Here is an 18961-nt window from a genome sequence, read left to right as displayed (position 1 = left end):
TATATATTTTTTTTTCAAGATTTCACTTAATACCCCTATTTTGTAAAGATATTTCTTAAAAAAACACTTAATTTAACCACATAAAATAAATATCCTATGTTTTATACGTAAATAACCAATATCCTATAAACCTCTTTTTTTACATATATTTTTACTCAACACCCTTACTACATATATATTATTGGTTATTTACCTTCCACTAAAATATACGTAAAAATTAACTCACCTAATTTTTTTTGTAAAAAAGAAATGTGTAAAAATTAAAGGATATTGATTAGAGTATGTTGTTGACTATTGACTAAAATAATACATATTTTTATAAAATAATTAAAAAATCCAAAGCTATAGTTGAAAGAAAAAAATTAATATTACTTTAAAATATGAAGATGATAGATAAAAAGGAAAAAGAAAAATCCAAACTATGACACTTAAGAAGAAATGGAAGGAGTATCATCAAATTTCGTAGGATATCAGACTCACTATTAATTTAATCACATAAAATAAAGTTGACTAGTAATAAATAATTAATATAATTATTTTATAATATTAACTTAAATTAATTATTCATCAAAGTATATTAAGAAATGAGAGAACAAGATTGATGTTTCCGCTTTCCAAAGGCATTTTACCTGATCATATATAAATACAATGCAAATAATATTTACACTAATTAGTAATTACCTGTTAGTTAAAATGTCTGCTATGTAATGACCATGTATACCTTCAACCTAATTGATGAGAGGAAACCATGTTTAAAAACCTTAATAATGATTCAGAAAGACAAATCAAAGGACGAAAAAGAAACCCAGAGAAAAGTGGAGGAGGAATGAATCACAGACAGGTTGGCTATAATCATAGTTGATTTGACCACCTTAAACCTAACTAATTTTCATTAATATAAGTTTTATGACGATTCTCATCGATCATAACATCTTGGCCTCAATCATGTTGTTTCATATGTTAGTGGTTGCTGCGTTATGCAGGACGAGTAAACAGTAAAACGATTACGTGTATATATATCTTGTTAGAAATTTTATTTTCATAAACAGAATCAGGTTTTCTACTTAAATTATAGACCTTGAGAATTAGGAAATTGAATTCGTTAAGGGTAAAAGAGAAAAGGTTCCCTGGCTTATATACACAAATACAAAGCAATCCAAGATCTTTTAGAGAAGCTGCATTAATCAAAATACACTTGGTTGTTACAGTTCATACAATTTATAAAAGAGAAAAGGTTCCCTGGCTTACAGAATATGTGCATAATCATGTTTCCACTTTCACCTTGAATTAGCAATCTTATACCCAATCAGTTATGTAATGCCAAGCAAGCAATGAATCTAAAGGCACAGATTGAATTTCTTTAGGCAAGAATTTGCATCATTTGAGAAAGATATAACAAATAAATGTGGTGTTGGTAGCTTGGCAAAGTTAGAATAAATTTGGTAAAAAAGCAGGCAACATGGGGTCTTTAAGCATGATTAGTGATTAATAAAGAAGAATGTTGGGCAATTAATGTAGCAGTTATGTTCCAATGATGGTATGAGGGCCAAAGGGGCATGGGTTTGACTGGTGCAACAGAGCTAAAAAGTAAAATGGTAACACCAAAAAGTGGGAAATTCTAGTTGCTTGCGGAGCAAAGAATTCTTTTTTCTAATCATATCGTTTGTACTCATAACGACATTCCCCATCTTTGCATTTCATCTTTGCTTCACTCAATAGCCTTTCCCAATCCCCATCTTTTAGCTCATCAAAACCCCCCTCTTAGCTAGCACCCAAAACCAAACACCAACGCAGGAAAACCATGTTGCTTAATCACATGTGCAAATCCCATCCATGGATCCAACAATTAATGAATTCACGTTCGCTATGTAAAACTTACAACATAACTTCAATTTTGTCGTAAAAATCAAGTTTATAATAAGAGCACACCATATGTTTATTCAAACACTTTTAAATTATATTCAAACCGACTCTTAATGTATATACAATATTAGTGGTGTCTCAAATATCGATGTTTGTTTTTAGTATTTTAGAGAGCAATATATTGCATATCATAGGGTAGAGCATATATTGAATATTTGAAGTCAGGAACATAATTTATTAGTCTTTGACAAATAAAAACTAGCAGCATGCAGTTTCACTTTCTTTTTTTCTTTACCCTTGCATTATGATTCCACTCTTCTATAGAATGTAGGGAGCATATCATGACATTTCAGCTTTGATTTTCACACACGAAGCCTGAAAACCTCATTCTATAAACTTTTTGTAGCTCCTCCTCTCCACTTGCTACACACGAAACCACTGATAAATTTGTTGTGACTCTCTTTATCTGATCCATTCCACGTACGCGCACACACACATAATTAACATGATGGGATCACATATCAACTTCTAATGGAAGCTTGTATAAGGTGATGATGAAAGGGGAGAAAGAACACATGCAACTTTCTAGTATATATATTTTAGGGGAGAAAAATATCTATAAAACTTTATGTTTTCACATTACTCCATTTACATTGTCTCTTATAAATATACCTCTTTTACATTATTCCAGTGCATATGATGATGGATGATGGACCCTCTGCGAAAGAATTAAAACGCCTTGTGCACGGCTGAATGGTGTAATTCTTCGACCATGGAAATTGCGTACAAACTTACATTTTAGCAAGAGATCATTTCTGAAAATTTCAAATTATTTTATAAATCTTATCAGACAAGTGATGATATTTTAATACAAATAGAATCATATTTATTTGGTTTTAGAATTTTCTTTCTTGTTTAACTCTTTCTCACGTGCTTGTGTGAGGTGAAAAGTGAAAGCATATGTTGATATTGATCTTATTCATAGTTATTTTTGTTATCACCTATTTCACTATTTATCTATTTATAATATATCCTGCGGTCGTTTTTATAAGAAAATATTGAGTTTATTATTTGTCTTAATTATAAAAAAAATATATGGATATATTTTTATGTATTAATTATTAAATTCATTTTATTATTTTATGTTATTCTGAAGTTTATATTAACGAAATTTATATTCACGTAAACATCATTAGATTCGATCTTCTCAATTTGTACCAAAAAAATTAATAATTAAGCTTAAATGGCTAATTATTAGAGTTTTTTGTTTTTTTTTTTTTTTTGCGTTGATGGACACTTACGGGTGTAAAAAGTCACGACATTGAAATTATGAGTGATTAAGTCATTAAATATATAAATCATCACTTAAATTATTTAATTTTATGAATATATATATATATATATATATATATATACGATATTATTAATTAAAGTTTACGGATTTAACTATTTTTAATCGGTTTAAATTATATATTTCTTGTGAAAAAATACTTGAGGAATATAATATTAAATTTGAGGTTATAGCATTGATAACTCAACCTTTTTATTAGTGTCATTTTTATCACATAAGTAATTTAGCTTATATGTCGCATCTAATTTTCGTTCTCTTTATCATCTTCCTACCTAATTTAATATCTTTCATTATACATGAAACACATTAGTAAATTTTGCTAACAACTTGCATTCTTAACCGTTTATAGAGCTACGCTGAATATCACACAAAAAGATGGAGCTAGGCTCAATATCCCTGAAAATAGAAAATACTGTTATTCAATTGCACATATTATTACCAACTAAGCAAACTAAGCAATTTCCATGTATGCTTACTTTATACTACAAAATTGTTGCGAGAAGAAGATAGTAGCACTTTTTTTATTTTATTTTTTATATTCAAGATAAATTTCCCTTTCAGTTTTTGTTCTTTTAATTTTAAATCTCAATTTTGATTTTTTTTTAATTATGTAATTTTTGTTCTCTAATTTTTTGCTTGATCACCCATTTGATACAATAGATATTTGAGGTTGAAAAACTCTTTTAGAATTATGGTCATGATAAAAACACTATAATAAATATAATATGAATTATTAATCACAATTTAGAGTTTCAATCTTAATGCTGACTATTTAATTAATAAATTGATATTTTAATTAAAGAATTTATAATTTTTTACTTAAGGGATTAGAGTTAAAATATTTTTGTTAGTTGATAAATTAACCTAATAATTACATGTGAGAAAATCAAAATTCAATTATCCAATCATTGAATCAAAAAATTTTAATATATAAATCAAGTCTGTAAAATTTTAAAAATTTTAAAATTATTTGATATTTTTTTTCATTTAATGCAAATCAACATATAAAGTATTTTTGTAGTTGTCTTAGTTTGAATTTATGATTAAAAACCAAAGTCTTACATGTCATTCATAGGATTTTGGTAAGCTCACTCGATCAACTTAACATATTTTATCACATCTTAACTAATTTTTATTGTCATTCATTCAATCTTCACTTCTATTCATCCTGGAACACCACAACACCACTTAGGGCACGTTTGGAAAAACGTTAGGTTAAACGTAACTCATGTTTTTTTCTAATTCATCAACATAGTTGCTTTGTCATTTGGAACATGAGAATGTGTGAAAGTTCATTTTAAAATATTGAAACGTAAAATCAAACATACTATTACACTTCTCTTTCTTGTGACTTCACCGTTTACATTTTATTTTAAAAATAAATTTATTTAAACTTATTTTAATTAATAACTCATGTTCTATATTAATATTCAATGATCTAACAATTAAATTTAAAATTTTTAATATATAAAATCAAATTTGTAAAGTTTTAAAAAAATTTAAAAACTATTTATATTCTTTTACATTAATTTAAATTAACCTATAAAATATTTTTATAATTATTTATTAATTTAAATTAATTATAAAAAGTAAAAATCAAAATCTTTCATGTCATTTATTGAACTTTGGTTAGCTCACTCAATCAATTTGGTATATTTTGTCACATCTTATATAATTTTCATCAATACTCATTCAATCTTCATTTCTATTTATCCTCCATCACGAGAACTCCACCACTTATATTTCTCCCTCTTGCGACTCCACCACTGACGACACCGGCCTGCACCAGAAATTCCTCTCCCTGCATTCACCCCAACGCTTGTGTACATATCCTATGAAACAATTGCAATGGGTTTTTCTCATCATGGACTATTTGCATAACATTGATACAAGATCAAGAGACTCTCATTCAAATCATCACATCCAAAACACTAAAATCATTATAAATATAAAATAGATGGTCACCCATGCATTACTATTATTGTTGTTTTTATTATTATACAAAAATCTTATTATTATCACTATTCCTGTCATTATTTATTTATTTATTTTATTGCTACTGCTCAGTCAAGTTTTACTTAATGGGAACTATAAAAAAAAAAATACATTATTTTTGGAAGAACTATTGTCTACAACCTTTTGAAAGAAAATGTATAAGATTAATATCAATTAAAAAAAAAGTGGAAACGAAAAAGTGAAAAAGTGAAAATTGATTTTAATAACTCAAAAAGAAAATAATCTATAGACAAACAATGAAAAAAATATTATCATTTAAATATAAATAATCGTATAAAATAAATTTATTAATTTTTATAAAAACTACTTAGAAGTCATCTATATCATAATTTGTAATTAATTGATAATATTAAATAATTTTATACTATTAATACATATTCATTAAATCCAAACTTAAAACTAAAAACTGCAGTAAACAGTAAACACGTCTAGGAATCATATGGTCTTAAGGGAAAAAATCTCTTTAACTGCTCAGATTTCCTACAATTTAGGATGCTGTAGACGACCAAATAAAATCCAGAAACCTAATTATAGGTTCGATCTGCAATTATAGAATCTATTTATTGGAGATCATATGACAAATAAATTAGGTGAATTAGAGTTATTCATGCGTCCTTTCCATGAAAGTGACAGAAGAAAGTATGTATGGCTTCGAGGAAGGTAGTATAAATTCCTCTAGATTTTCTGGAATAAATACTCATTTTATCTTTAAAATTGAAAAATGATAATCATGTTATTGGTGATATGTAATTAGTCATTGTGAATGATAAAAACAAAAACAAAAAATGTCAACCAATTAAAAGAAATTGTCACGCAGTTAGTAAAATTTTGATCGGATAAAAACAACTTGGAGGTTTGAATAAAAAAATAAAAAAAGACAAAAAAAGCCCGTATGAAAAATAAAAACCAAAGTGACTACTAAAAGTGACATTCCCATTATATAATGTTAAAATTATTTATTATTTTTTTATAACTTAATTTTCTAAACATTAAAAAATATTTGAACCATTATAATTAACCTAATTAATGGAAGAGTTTGAACACAATCAGATATATTGTTTTACTCATATAGGATCAATTTATTAGAAAAAAAAAAGTGATACTTCTTTATAATAAAAAATAAAAAAATAAAAAAGTGACCAATTTACAACAATATTTAAATATGATTTTCATTAATAAAAAATATACTAGTAAATATATTTTATGCGACAAAGAAATTTGAAAATAAATATTTACAACATTTAGACATTATATATAAACAATTATTTTTTAAATTAAAAACAAAAAAGATATTTTTTAAAATTTAATTTTAAAAGAATATAAACATATTTAAACCTAATAACAACAATAAACTAACAAATATTTATATTTATGATAAATAACCGATTGGAATATACTTTTTCTTAGCAATTTAATCTCAACTTATTAACCGAAAAAATAATTGTAAGAATATCAATTTAATGATCAATTAAGACAAATTAAAGCTTACTGAGGTTATTTATAAAAGAAATGTATGACGTGTTCTCCAATCAATTATTTTAATATATTTAATAAAAATAAGCATTAAATAGAAATAAATATATATGTTTAATATTTTAAAATAAAAGAATATTTATTTCCTTTTTGATTTAGTCAGTAAGAAAATTATAAACAGAAGTAGAAAGCTTTAAAATCATTGTTTGTAAAAGATATAGGGGGTTGATTGTTATTTTAATTTCCTTTTATTTAGGCACGTGGATTTGCAATTTAATTTCTTGGTGAGCAGTGAAGTGTAATTGGTGAGTGTTTTTTTAATATTAATTTTAGATGAGGTGATTAAGGATGACAAATATATATGTACTCACGGGTAATACTCGAACCCGTCCCGACTTTGACGGGAAATACCCGGTTTGACCGGGGTAAAACTCGATATATTAAATCGGGTATGGGTACGGGTACGGGTATGTACTTACCTGCCCCGTACCCGTCCCCGTTTCCATTTTTAATTTAATACTCACTTTCAATTTAATTTTATTAAAGAATTTTAATATTTTTTTATGTGTGATTATTTATTATAATATGAGATAAAGAAATAACCTAATTATAATTATAATATAATTAAAAAATAATTTAAAATATTATATTTTTAATAATAATAAAAAAAATTTGACGGGTAGGGGTACGGGTACGGGTATACCGATACCCGACGGGGACGGAAATGAGGATGAAAATCACATACCCAACAGATACGGATACAGAGATGGATGAGTTTGGCTCGCAAAAACAGGAATGAGTATCATGAAACCCGTACCCGCCCCGCCCCGTTTGCCATCCCTAGACGTGATGCAAGAATTAACTGTTGGATGACTTTCATATATGTCTGATCTTCCAAAATTATACTAAAGTGAGGAAGAACATAATCATATCCACTAAGAAAGTAGCCACTACATGCATTCTGAATTTCACCCCACCTCTCTTTAATACGTGCCCCACTTTTATACCCTTTTCTTCTTCTTCTTTCTTTTCAATCATCTTCTTCCTCTTTCCCTTTTCCTCCCTTCCACCCTTTTTTTTATTTATTAAAAATTACCATTAATATCACTATCTCAAACCTATATTAAATACAATCTACATTTTTTTTATTTATATATGTCGCACTGTATATCCGATAATTAGGTTTTGGGCTACTTGATCATGTCCATACCACGTCTGCACTTAAGTATAATTAATAGACATCAATTAATTAATTGTGTCACTGTGATCAACTTTTCTTAACGTAGGAGTACTGATTATGCTATTGACTAATGTATCCAATACACAAGTTTATTACTACTTTTTTGACTTAATCATATATATATGTCTTTCCTTTTCTTTTTCTTTTTTTCCTTAAAAAAAAAAAAAGAGTCTCCGATATTCAACATGCACTAATCAATTATTTGAGTTACATAAGTACACATTCTTATATGAAGTACTATATACTCATAAAAAAATATATTATATAAAAATCAATAATTAAAATGCAATCAATTTTTTGACTTTGTTGGATTAATTGTTGCTCGATCAGTAAATAAATATGGCCAATGCCATCTTTCTACTTTCTCTCTCCCCTATGTTGTCGTGGACCTTCATCCTTACCTCTAAAAGCATTCATTTTTAAGCATAAGAAATGAATAAAATTAATTTAAGATCTTTCAGGAAAAAAAATGCTAAAATAGAAATATTCGTGTAAGAAGTGTTACGAAATTAAAAAGTGATAACTCAAAGATATCTATAGCCAGTGACTAATCTCAATCTCAATGGTAGTTATAAAAATTGTATATATTCAACCATTGTTAATTAGACTTATACATGAACTAAGGTACAATGATGGTGAATCCAATATGAAGGGAGTCAAAGAAATTAACTTTCCTGCCATTGCTGACACACGTTTGTCTGCTGAAATTTCTACTCAGATAGATTAGTTTGAATTGAATATTGTGAAAAAAGGTTCTCAAAGACGTAACTTAATTCTATTTCTTCCCAACGTACATGTTTTTCGTCTTTTCTATTAGTAAAAACACGCCGAAAAGGAAAACCCCAAAAATAAAGCAAAATTAACTTCCTTTCTAAGATTGGAAGGAACCAAATTAAGAACCTTAAATCATGCCTTCGTAAGATTTACGTGTAAATTACATAGATAAGAAAAGTTACTTTTGAATCATTACACACATTTACTTTTTTTTTATTTTAAAAATTAACATTAACTATTACTTCTTCATATCAAGAAATTGAGAAAAATTATATAATTACAAGTTGGAGTAATAAATGAGAGAAATTAATTTTTTATTGAAAGAAAAATGAAAGATACATTCATATTACAAAATTACAAATTACAGATTTAATATATATATATATATATATATATATATATATTAATTCATGCAATTTTTTCAAAACTGGTTACTAAGAAAAATATATATTCGTGAGGCATGACCAATGATTAAAACAAAACAAAGTAGTATATAAACAATTAAAAAAATTGAAAATGCAAGCTTTACATTGAACTAATGAGTCACATAACAAAGTCATTATTTAAGTTTTTTTTATTGTCCACAAATATAATTTACACAATATTTCAAAACTAATAATCTATGTTTATAAGGTGTGATTTTTATTATTGGGATGCAAGTAAAAGTTTCACATCATTAAAACTAGGGGATAAACATGAGTTTATATACAGACGATTGTCTTCATTTGTAAATAAAACTTTTGAATGGTATATCGTGAAGGTTTATACCCAAAATAAATATTTTATCAACATGGAGACTTATGTATGTATGTGATAATCTTCGGTGCCCAACACTCACTAATCAAACATTATTTTAAATATTGAAGATAATCAATCATATGTATAATGTTAGAATTTAAGATGATCTATAAAAAATAATAACTTCTTCAAATTATTAAGAACCTTTGTTTCAAGGTACAATATTGTATTTCTAGGAATTTCATTCCTATGAATATTAAACTCAAGAATGTTATTCCTATGAATATGTTTGTTTGACATTATAAGTTTTAAAAAAATTATTTTTTTATTTAAAAAAAGAAAAGAAAAAATAAAATTAACGAAGAAATATGGAATGAAAAAGTGGAAAAAATAATTATTAGAAAAAATAACTTTCATTCTCATGAGAATATAAGGTTCATCATCTAGCAAAGAATGAGAAACATATAAAATACAAAGGTTTTGTATTCTTGAAAATAAAATAAACTAAAAAATATCCTTTAATAACTATCTAATAAACACAAGAATAAATATTCTCACTTTCATATTTATAAACCAAAAGATTGCTTAAAATGAATGCCTCCTAAACAACATTTTCAATAGAATAAAATCAATGAAAAAGAAATTTTAGAAACAAATAAAAATTAAGTGTGAGCTTGGATCAATGTTAATAATATTAATTTTGAATATATTAACTTTATAAAATGAATTTCAGTTAATTAAATTAATTTTTAAGTGATGTGATTTATGTTTAAATTTCTTATTTAATATACATATAGTAAATTAAGGAATTTTTATGTTAAATAAATAATTTTTTTATTTTTCTTTAACTTTTTATTTTAGCCTTAACTTAAAATATGTTTGAGTGGAAAAAATAAAAGTTCAGTCAAACATATACCTTAATTTTTTTATATTCACAATGCATAACTATTAAATCCTTAATTTTTTTTGAGTAATTATCTTTGATCAAATCCCCTTACGGGGTCTAATTATTTTTATTTTCCATTGGCCCTTTAAATTTTCTCGTACCTCAGTAAAATGGAGTGTTGACAGTGTCTGACAGAATAAGTATAGTAAAAATTAAAAATGATTAAACTAATGATGTTCGATCCTCTCATACATATTAGAACTCTGTTTATATTAAATTTCTTGAATGAATATACATATTGATAAATAATCATTTAAACCATCAGATCAACATATGTCTGTTCTGTGCGCTAATTAATTGGGTGGCTAGGGCGCAACATATGCTCCATCCTCTGCACTGTCACTGCCTAAACAATCGACACTACACAATTTTTTTTAACTCAATAATCATATATATTTGGACATCATTTAATGTCAAACACTCCATCAATATTTATTAATTCTCACTCTCTCTTTCTTTATCTTTTTCTTCCTCTTATAACTCCTGTATTTTCTATCCAACATGTTGGATAAGACTTATAAATAAAAAAATTTATTGAAGTATATGTAAGATTCAAAATTATACTATTAATTATATTACCTATTATATTTTTTTTACACATGTTAAATAGGTTGTTGGGTGTTTAAAAATGATTTCTGTTTTAAGCCAGTGAGATAGTGAGTCAAGATCAATAATCTTTCTAGACTTCAACATCTAACAGTGACAATCTATCGTTTGACAAAGCCCAATCACCACTTAAGTACTTGGTTTATAAAAAAAATATTCACAGGTTATGCTAATGAAAAAAATATATACAGTTTCTTGTATAAATATACAAGTATCAAATTTAATTCAAAAGTTGTTCCACGATTATATCAACTTATTTAGGCTATTAAAGAAAAAAGACATCGATTATTTTTTATCAAATATAAATAATTTTCCAACATTAAAGAGCCTCAAATTGAGAACTTGATCTTAAAAATATTAATTATATATATGCACTCTGAATTTGTATTTTAGTGCACATATTAAATTGTTTTTTTTTTAGTATTTTGCTAACTAACCTCAAAGAATTAGTTATTAAAACAAATTGTCTTTACAGAAAAATACTAGAAGGAAGAAAAAAAACCCTACATTGTCGTACATTAACTTTGCTAACTCTTCATAGCTTTGCTTTTATAACCCTTCAATCATATCTATGTCCATAACAGAAATATATAATGGTCCAAGTACGCATCTAGACTCAAAATAGTCAAATAACCAAACTGCAATTGATGCAACAAAGAATATAGTATAGTATAATTAAGATTTCTATGTTTAGCATCATGATTTACAATATTATTTTAATGAAAAATTAGAGGAAAGAGGTCTCAGAAAATTAGTTGAATGCTCCTGATTAGCATGTTTCTGTAATCATAGGCTGCATCTTGGTGAAACGAATTAAATCATTGAATCTGCTGCAAGCTTTCCATCATCAGTGACAGCTAGTAGATTAGTTAATGATTCATTTTGTATAAATGCTTTAAACCGGAGGAATTGCATTTATATATATATATATATATATATATATATTTTTTTTTTTTTTTTTTTTTTTTTTGTGTGAGACATTACGTGTTTTGTAACAAAAATATAAGACATAACGTGATTAATTAAATACTCGAAAAAATAGACTTATTATATTATTAATAAAAAAATTACTTTATTTGGTCTATACATGTTTTTTTAATGAATTTATCTCTATAACTATCTTAAATTATATTTCTCAAACTACTATTCTCTCCATGTCATTTTTCAAAAACTACTCCTATAATTATATTTTTTTTCAAAAATTTATTATTAATTACTTATTTTTTTTTATTTTAAAAATATACAGAGTTACAATATTTCTTTTATGCTGGTACATATATATATATATATATATATATATATATATATATATATATATTATGAATAAAGTTAATAACATGTTCAAGATATTTATACTATATATTATTGTTCACTTTAAAATTCTCGTGATAAAAAGTGCAAGTTGAGACCAAATCTTAGAGCGTTTATATTTACAATGACAGAACTGGAATATATAATATGTGTGGGCGTATGTAACAGGAGTGAGTGAGGATAACATCAAATTTCAATCAAGACTTTTCGCATGCTATTGAGTAAAAGGTTCGTATCTTTTCCTTTTTTGGGCATATCTTCTCTCAGGGATCTGAGAATAGAGGTAAAAGACATTCTCAATAGAGAGAGCACCAACATAAGTGCATATAACAATAGGAATATAAAAAATAAAAATAAAAAAGTAAGAGAATGTTAAGAAAACAAAATATACAATTTCTATCGTACTTTTTTCAACGCATTCTATTCATAACTGAAATTTATCGAAATATACAAATTTTGTTAACTTTATTACTTATTAATAAGTTTCGTTTAAAATGACAATTTTTTTTTCCTAACATATATATATCTATATATCTTTTATAAGAAGCAATCCTGATTAAGTTTAGTAGGATTTTTTTTTTAATTAATAGGAATTACATCGATGACAATAGAATTTAAATCTAATATTATTATTTCAACTTTCATTATTAGGTCGATAATATGATTTTAAGTTGAGTAGGATTAATATGGTGACAATTTTTTTTCTTCAAATATAAGTTGTGTAGGATTTTTGTGGTGACAAAACTTTTTATTATTTTTTTATAAATATTTGACACATTCATATAATTAGAATTCAAACTCAAAACTATTAATTAAAGTAAATCAATCACATACCAATCAGTTAAGTTAGAACAATCTCATGTCAGTTGATTTATATATTTGATAGTTCATTTATAATAATATAATAATTTAAATATATTTTTAATTTTTAAAATTTAGAATAATTTTTTTTTAATTTCTCAAATTTAAAACTGTTATTTTTAGTCCTGTAATTTTTAAAAATCTCATTTTAATCTCATAAGTCATCAATAACATATTTAAAAGTGATAAATTGAGATAATTAAATAATGTTAGCTTTAATATAATATTTTTACTAATACTAATAGATAGATTTTATGTTACAATATTTTATAGATTTTTTAATAAAATTTAAATATAAGAATTAAAATAAGATTTTTTTTAATTATAGAGACTAAAAACAAATATATTTTATATGATAGAGATTAAAAATATATTTAAGCTTAATATAATCTTATTAACTTAAAAATAATATATATAAAAAAATTGTTAGAATTTTTTTTTGAGTAAAAAGTGTTAATGTGGTAGAGTTTTTTTTTTGTTACTAGAGCTAGAAAAGTAAATTAACAAAATGATTCATCTCACATGAGGCTCAGTTTAAGAAACTCAAAACCCCATCTTTCTCCGTCTTTCTTCTCTTACTCATTCCCACTTCTACTCTCTCTCTCTCTCCCTCTGCGCTGTGCTGGTGTTTGTCTTTGCCTAGAGACTAGAGTTTAGTCATTAGTGTTTCTTTCTCAGCAAAAACAAAAACAAGAAAAACTTGGCTCTGAAATCTGTACCAAACATTTTCTATATCCTAAGGAGACTGGCAGCAAGTTCTATGCATGTTTTGGCTCATTGACTTTCCTACTCTTCAAACTCCTATACAAAAAAACCCTTCTCCTTCTTTTCTTGATAACATAACCAAAACCAAAAGGTTTCATCTCTCAACGTACCCCACATAAAATAGAGAGCCAAAAGCACAAGAGTGTAGCACCACATGCGATGATTTGTGTAAAGGGCAAGAACCAAAAAATGAGTTTTCTTATCCTCCTTCTTGTGCTCTTACTATTGACCACCATCCCGTGTCATGCATCAGCAAGAAAACCCAGATTTGACAGATTCAGTGGTGGCTCTTCAGCTTCTGAGTTCAACCCCTCTAACTTCCATGGTGCTAGCTTTGAAGGAAACAAAGAGGGGGACCAAGTTTTTGGCGCAGACAAAAGGAAAGTGTACACAGGTCCTAATCCTCTACACAACAGATAAGTTACCTGAAGAGACATATCCACAATGTTTCGCGTCCTCAACTCCTTGTCTTCTTATTTTCTCTTTCTTTCTTAATTTACATTTTCAAAGCATTTTTGGTGCTTTATAAGTCTTTTCCGCTAAGTTTACAGGTGTATATGAAAATTCTTAGGTTTGAGATTATATTGGTGATGATGAGAGAATATAGTTAAAACTATTTTTGAAGATATCGTATATAGGATGATGATGATGATGAGTTTTCAGATATATGAAAACTATAGTATTTTTTGTGCTTCTTGTTGGTGCGAATATTGATCTGCTTTTGGTTAGGTAATGCCATGATGGATGTTGTGTTTGTTTGCATGCTTCCAGGATTCTCACAGACATCATCAGGTTTTCTATATTTAGCTAAGGTTTTGCTGGCTTACAAAGAAAGTATGTATGCCTAGCCCCGCATGTAAATCACAATAATAATACATTATTTAGTAATCAATATTGTCATATAACTTTATGTACGTACATTTATTACATTCTAATGAAAACCCCCTTTTTTTTATATTAAATTTTCTTGAACGAAATTACTTCTTCCAAAAGAATTTTGTTTTACTCATTTTTTTTTCGTTTTTACAATGTTTATCTTGGTTTTACTTTGCTTTTTCTATGTAGAATAATGGTACCTTATTTTAAGTACTATTCCTAATAAGTTTACTTTAAATTTGACCCTCTTTTCTGAAATGGCCGTTTCCTTGGTGACAGCAAAATTTGATCCTTTGTTTTTTTTTTTGTCTTCACTAGAAAAATTAACTGATTGAACCCCTACATTTATCTTAATTCTACATGATCTACATAACCAGAATTTGTATAGTGTTCGTACCACCTTGAAGTTTACCTGTAGCTAAAAAGTAAAAATTAAACCTTAAGTTGATGAAGTAGTGAGGTCAGTGGCAATGTAGATGTGTATTATTGGGGCCCAAATTTTAGTCAATAGATAATTTCATCGATAAAGTTAAAAAATTAAAGGTGTCCTATACACACAGTGATTCTTGTGAAATGGACCGTGTGATGAGATGAATTCTGAGCCATGGATCTGCATAAAATTTTTCAACCTACAATAACACTTTTAATCATGAAGCTGAGCAAGAATCAAATGTCCATAGCCGTCCAGTCATCTTAATTTCTCTTTCGTGATTATGAGCCAGGCCCCACTTAAGTTTCATTTTTTTTTATTCTACCTATGCCAGCCATATATCCACTTACTGAAGGGCAAAAATAAAATAATTCAGGTTTAATTCTACAATTAATTAAGGCCTACGTATGTCCATTAATCATGTTAAATTTCATTATTAACTTCATTAGCCATCCATAATCTAACAATTTTCCTTTGTAATGTTTAAATATTTTAATTTGAATTTAACCTTAAATCAATCATAGGAGGAGATAACAACAAGGAATATAGTGATAGGGTTTTCATTTTACAGAAGATACAATAATTTTTTTTTGGGTACAGAGCATGCAATTATTTTGAGAGCAGATATTTTGTCCTTCGTCATTCAAACTGTTTTTGTGCAGTGTGAACAATTTCTGTTTGGCTGCAATTGCATCAGAATTATGGAGACTCCACAAACAGCCAAATTTGACATTTAATGCACACTTAAAATAAATCCGCTGTCAATTTCTAGCACCAAATTGTTGCCAACGGTAATTATTTTAACCTACCATACGCCATCATCACTAGGATGTTGATCAGATACAATCAATCTAACAAATTTGATAATCCAACCACTTAAATTGATTTATTTATTTTTTAATCCAAACTAAATCAATAAAATTCGATGATGATCGATTCAGATATGAAATTATACATTTAAAAGTTAAATCAATTAATTTATAGATCATCTTTTATTTTTATTTAGTTAACAATTAATATATATATATATATATATATCATTTTAATTATTTTAAAAACATTTTTGTTATTATATGTAGATTTTTTTATATTCTTTTTTAAAATACTTAAATAAATCAAGAACTATATTATAATATATTAAATATTTTTTTTATACGCAGTAATTCACTTGAAATCTTTAAGTAGATAAGGGAAAAAAAAACAAAAATAATTATATTGTAAATATATCAATTTAACTAATTTTTGTCAATATCAATTTAGTTAATATTAAAAAAATTATTTACTTTTAAAAAATATTTTTAATTAGATTTTTTTTAAAAAAATCATTAAATATCCGATAATCCAAACCGATCTAATCCAATTAACATTGAATTAGGTTGATTCAAATTAAAAAAAAATGTATAAAATTTAAAATAATCCAAACCAATTAAATTTAGTTGATTTTGATTGAATTTTTATCTAAATTCGAATCAATCTAACGTATATCTATCTCTAATCATCACCTCACAATAGCCCTTTCCTAATCTTCCTAGTGGTATGTAGATGAATAAAAGACAATTGAATATTTATAAATATTTTTAAAATGTTAAATATATTTACCTTAAAATTATATTTTTTATAAAATAATAAAAAATTTGACATACTCCGACACTGAATAGAAAAACTATAGTTTAAAATAATAAAAAACTTTATTAAAAGTGATTGGTAAAAATTTTCAACAAAAATATTATCGACTAAATTAATAGATACTTCACATTAATTACCTTAAAAAATATATTCTAAAATTGTACACATATTTAAGGATATAGTCTTAAATTATGACAAAATCTATGATATAAGTTGTTAAGATTTATGTCTTCGATTTTTCAATCAATTGCATGTTAAATTAGTATTTCATCCTTGTTTTTGGTAACATTTATATAAATCTCTCCATTATATGTATTTTTTTAAAATAATCAAGAGGGATTAATATAAGGTCTAAAAGATGTTAGTTTTTTCTTAAAAAATAATTGAGTAAAATCTAGAAAGAGTAGAAATGTTTGTGGGTTATCACAAAATTTCAAAGAATGTTTAAGGAATTTATTGTTAAAAAAATGTAGAATTTACGCATTATAATGTTATATAAGATTGGCACAATCCACATAGGACCTTGATCTTAAAATGGGAGGGTATGGGACAAGAGGAAGATTTGAAATTTTGATAAAATGACAATTTTGTTAACCGTTGCTAATAAGTAGTGTCAAGTGTGGTTGAAAAAAGGGAAAAGAAAAACCAAAGTGTCTCTCTGGCAAAGGCAACATTATAAGATGATCTCACGAGCATTGTCAAGTCATTTTCCGGGCAACAGAATGTCACAGTAAGCATAAATGTACACGACAAGGCTGGCATTTAAAAGCAAGGTTCCACGTTCAGAGAGACTCGTTTGAGTATCTTTAATGAAATCCATTAATTGTGCATATGACAAGAGATTTTCCCTTTCATTTGAATCAATCCATCTACAACTCAGGACCCCTTGGGTCATATTTCAGTGACAAAGATTTGCAATGTTAGGATGGAAAATAACTAGCCATTTTACCCACTGCAAAGAAAAGGAGGGTCCATCTCTATGTCACAAATATAGTAACCATATCTTTAATTTCTTCATATGGTATTTGCATGCTGGAGACATGAAAGTGCCTGGGACACATAATGTATATGTAGAAGAAAGAAATTTATTCCTACATTTAATAAAATGTAGAAAAAGTGGGGGATTAGGTACAGCTACTTAATTTGTGACATCAAGGTTTATGGAATTGAATGGCATCCAATATATAACGATGATGATGGTCAAGTTAAAGTTAACATGGATTTCATTAAGATAAATTCATGTCTCCTCAGATCGAATCCCTGAGCTCTGACCATATTACACTGAAATAATATTTTGAAGAAAAAAAATGCAATAATTTTATTTTATGTGTGAATGTTGTATATGAGTTTGTGTCCTTTAGGGTAGTTTTTTTTAAAAGAAAAAATTACTTTTGAATTGGAATTGCAATCTATGAGTGAGTCTCGAAAAGATTTGTTAATATTAATGATTGAACCTAAATACTAACAAGACCCAAAAAGTTTTATAGGGCCCAGTGATTTCAAAACTCGTTCCCAGCTGAAGCTTGTGATCACATTAGAAAATGGCGATCCAAATTTTACCTTAGAGAAATGTAACAAAATAATTTGTGACTTTATATAACAGTTTTAAACATTTGAGATTATGGATTCATGATATGCTATTAGAATTTATTTGATCAAATAATCTAGAATTTAATCCTCCCATTCTTTTAGAAGAGGTGTTAGAGATGTAATATAAACTAAATACAAAGACATAGCAGCTGCAGTAGTAACATTGAAGTTGTTATAATTTTTCCGGATGTAAATTTTAGGTTAAAATAGATTTTTCTGTCCTTTATTTTTATTTTAATTATTAGTCCGTTAAATTTACAAAGTTTCATTTTAGTTTTTTTTACAGAATCTTTATTAGTCAATTTAGTCTTTCCATCAAATTTTACACTAACGACGTTAATTTTAATTGATATCTCATTTCACAACATACCACACCACATATCATTATATTAATCAAATTAGTAAAAAGATCAATTTTGTCTAATAGAGATACTTTAAGGGACTAAATAAAATTTTTTGAACTTGAAAGATCAAATTAAAATCAAAATTAAAAAT

Source organism: Cajanus cajan, chromosome 6 (genome assembly GCF_000230855.2).
Source record: "Cajanus cajan strain Asha chromosome 6, NIPB_CcT2T_4, whole genome shotgun sequence".
Lineage (NCBI taxonomy): Eukaryota > Viridiplantae > Streptophyta > Magnoliopsida > Fabales > Fabaceae > Cajanus > Cajanus cajan.
The sequence above is the reverse complement of the archived record's forward strand: the minus strand, read 5'-3'. Positions refer to the sequence as shown.